Source organism: Spea bombifrons, chromosome 9, assembly GCF_027358695.1.
Source record: "Spea bombifrons isolate aSpeBom1 chromosome 9, aSpeBom1.2.pri, whole genome shotgun sequence".
Classification (NCBI taxonomy): domain Eukaryota; kingdom Metazoa; phylum Chordata; class Amphibia; order Anura; family Pelobatidae; genus Spea; species Spea bombifrons.
This window is the reverse complement of record NC_071095.1, coordinates 39895391-39899779: the sequence shown is the minus strand read 5'-3', so window position 1 is coordinate 39899779 and position 4389 is coordinate 39895391.

Here is a 4389-nt window from a genome sequence, read left to right as displayed (position 1 = left end):
GGATTTGACCACACAGGTCAGCCCTCGTCGCCCACATGCATCAATAAGCCTTGGCTGCCCATGACCCTTTCACTGGTTCATCACTTTTCCTTCCTTGGACCACTTTTGATAAGTACTGACCAATGCAGATCGGGAACACCCTGCAAAAGCTGCCATTTTAGAGATGCTCTTACCCAGTCATCTAGCCATCACAATGTGGTCCTTGTTGAAGTTGCTCAGATCCTTATGTTGGCCCATATTTCATGCTTCTAACACATCAACTTTGAGGACAAAATATTCACTTGCTGCTTAATATACCCCCCACACACACACCGACAGGTGCCATGATAACAAGATAATCAGTGTTATTCACTTCACCTGTTGGTGGTCACAATGTTATAGCTGATCAGTGTATACTCTACTCTTACAAATGCATGCCCATAAACCCATATGGTCAGGTATCTCCAAGGTGTTCAATGGGGCTGAGGTCAGGGCACCTTGTGCGAACCAGTCAAGTTCTTCCACACCAAGCTCATCCATGATTTTATGGACCTTGCGCTGGGGCACAGTCATGCTGGAATAGAAAAGGGCCTTCCCCAAATTGTTCCCAGAAAGTTAAAGGCATAGCATTGTCAAAAAAATCTTGGTATGTCCCTGTCTCCTCCTATTCACTTTATCTGTCCCCTTTTCTCCCGACTTCTCATTATCTCTCCCCCTTCTCATTATCTGCCGCCCTTCTCCTCCATCTCTCATTAGCTATCTCTTCCACTTTATCTCAATCTCTCTTCTTTCTCTTTATCTCTCCTATCTCATTATAGCTCTCATTTCTCCCTGTCTCTCCTCTTATTATATTTGGCATCCCCATCTTCCACTTGTCTCTCCCCCAGTAACTTACATATGAACTGGCACAATTTTTTACGCACACTCTCAAATTTGCAGACTTACACACGCATGCCAACATCCATGCACACATTCACTCACACAACATGCACTAACACATACATATCTATGCTCCTGCACCCTTACACATACGCATCTATGCTCACACATCCACAAGCTTGCACATACATATCTATGTTCACACACACATCTATACATCAATGCTCAGACACATACACACCCATGTTCCTCAAACAGACCATAGTCCTGAATGTAGACTCTGGGCTAAAAAAATTTTTAGCTTTATCCCCCTTAAGCATACTTTAGCCCCAGATTCTATGTATCTATGAAGGTGAGATTTGTGGCTTCAACTCCAGTAGCCTCCTAGTGACACCACTGAGTATATATGTGTAAGTGTATATGTATTAGCATGTGTGTTACAGTGTGTGTGTGTATGGATGTTTAGGTGTGTGTGTTTGTGTGTATGTGTCTGTTAGTGTAAATGTGTTTGTGTAAGTGTGTTAGTGTACATGTGGAAATGTATAGTCTAGGTATGTTTGTAACGTGAGTGTGTATATGTGTGTTAGTGTGAGTTATAGGGTAATTTGGCTTTGAAAATCACATATCCAAAATATTATTGCTTTTGTCAGCAAGTAAATTGGGGTTATATATGAGAACTTGCCAATTGAGGAAATATTCTTGCCAATTGGGTCATTCCACTGGTTACTGTGTTCATAAGACCACATTTTAAACATCGCATTAGAATCCATGTTGTATACATAACCAAGATACATTTACCCATTGGCCGTAAAATGAGTAAGTCTTGGTATGTAAACCAAACATTAGTAAAAGTGCAGCAACAATCTGTTGTTCATGTACTCTATTTTGTGGGCATAAGGCATCATCTCTTTCATAATGGTCTAAAATTCCATTATTTATAATTTCTCTTTCCTAACTGTTGTCAATTTAAAACATATTGCATGGAACTCTCTTTCTAACAGGGTGAGCCCTATGGTCTTTAGCACCCTAGCGCTGCATGCACTTGGTAACACAAGAAGAAACACCTCCTACCCAGCTCAGTGCCCTAGACAACTGCCTATTTTGCCAAATGGTAAGTTAAGAGCTGCCTTATAAACTATTTTAAAAAATCTCTCTTCCACCATGAGCACACAAAACATGTGTTCTATTGCCATCTTCAGGCACCCATTTGAAGTTACAACAAAACCAGCATCGTGATATTTTATTTTTGGTAGTTTTGATTGAGCCACAGAAACCAGTCCAGCTCCTGTTACTGTTGATGGTATATTTATGTTGCTTATGCCTTTTGTTCATCCCATGTATGTTTAAATCCCCTCATTGTGTTAGCCTTTACTTTCTCATGGGAAGTTGTTCCATTTATCTACCACATTGTCAGTAAAGTAAAACCTCTAACATTACATCTAAACTTATGATACACTAATTTTAGATGATGACATCTTGTTGTATTTTAAATATCATTTGAATTAAACTCCCATCCTGTGCTTTGTTAAAACTCCTTAAGTATTTAAATGTTTCAATCACATCTCCCCCCTCTCTTCTTTCCTCCAAGCTACACATAAGGAGATTCCTTAGTCTTTCCTGATCATTTTATTCTGCAAACCATTTACCATTTTAGTAGCCCTCCTCTGAACTCTGCCCAATATGTCAATATCCTTCTAAAGGTGGGGTCTCCAGAACTGTACCCAATACAGAAAACTATAAGGTGACCACCGCTCTCCTTCCATTGTCACTGTGATCAATGACACAAGTGAATTATTTTACATTTATCAAAATTAAACTGCAACTGCCACACTCTCAACTATTCTTCTAAATTAACCATTTGGCTAATTCCACCTGGAATGTCTATTCTGTTGCAGACCTTTGTATTATCTGCAGAAACATTAAGACCTTAAGTAATCCAGGTAACAAACATATTGAAAAGTATGAGTGCATTACATCTTAATGCTGCTTGGAAAACAGTCATGACATCACAGATTTTGAGTGCTTGCCTCAGTAGGATTTTCAACCCGGAGGGGCATCACACAGATCTACAGGGTCCTGTTGGCCAGTTGCTATGCTGCCTTCACAGAGAAATGGGACAAAATACTGTATAAATCATTTTCAGATCAGTGGGATCAGTAGGAGGAAAAGATCAACATTTTGACCCATAAGTGCTCTGTTGCATCTGAGAGCCAAGGGAATGCATATAAAATATTATCCCTTTGGAACAGGACGTCAAGTTACCTGAGGTAGACCTGAGTTGTAGGATGAGTTAGGGTCATTTATTTAAATTTACTGGGGTATTGCCTAATTCAACCCTGCATCGGATAATTGAGGGGGTGATGTCCCGCATGTGATGCTATATTGTCTCACTTTTATAAACATAAACTCTTACATCATCTTATAAACATTATTTAACCAAGAATTTGCTTGATGGGGCTCAGTGTTTAATTCCCATCTATTGGCCAAAAATATAAAACTCCTTCTTATTGGGAATGGGTTCATAAGGTTTGGGAGGTAAAATAAATTGATCCACAATGCTACAGATCACATGCGTACATATATTGAGATGTGATTTACTTGACAAACTGCTGTTTGGGGGCACTGACAACCTGGTGGGGGACAAAGGTGGCACTGTTGGACATGTTACTTGGTGAAGTCAGGGGACCCAAGACAATGTTCACCTGGGTTCTTGTGGTTTTTAGTTATGCCCCTGTATAGGGGCTGGAGGAACCTTCAGAGTTGTTGGTTTTCTCCTGCAACACCGCCACGAAGTTTGCACCACGCTGGGACAATGCTGCAAATAAGGTAAGATAAGCGGAATTCTATAAAAAGAAATACAGCTTCTCTGTAACATCTTTGTCCCTAAACAGTTTATCAGTGACATGTTTCCCTCAAAAAGCTTGCCAGTGCCATCTTTGCAACCAAACAGCTTGCCTGCATAATCTTAGTCACCCAAAAATATACCGTATTGGCTCGAATATAGGCCGCACTTTTTTCCCCCACTTTAAGTCTTTAAAGTGGGGGTGCGGCCTATAATCGGGGTCTGCTTCAGGCAGCAGGGTTAGGATACAGATCCCCGGGAGCGGTGCAGGGGACCTGCATCCTACTCTCCGAAACGCTCAGACAGCCTCCCCTGCTGGCACTTTCCATGGGGGGAGTGCCGGCACGGGAGGTTGTCTAAGCGCATCGCGCAGACGTTCACCGGCAGCGGCGACGTGTGTAAACAGCCCCCGCTGCCGGCACATCTGCACGATGTGCTTTAACAATCTCCCTTGCCGGGAATTCCCACGGGGGGAGTCCCGGCAAGGGAGATTGTTAAAGCACATCGTGCAGACGTGCCAGCAGCGATAGGTTGTTTACACACGTCGCCGCTGCCACAGTAAATACAAGTGTCTATAGCGACAATGTTCCAGGGTTCTCCAAAACGCTTAGCTGTATGCAATGTTAGGCCACCGGTCCACAGAAGGATATAGAATACTCTTTTGTCATTTAAGACAGATTTAATAAACA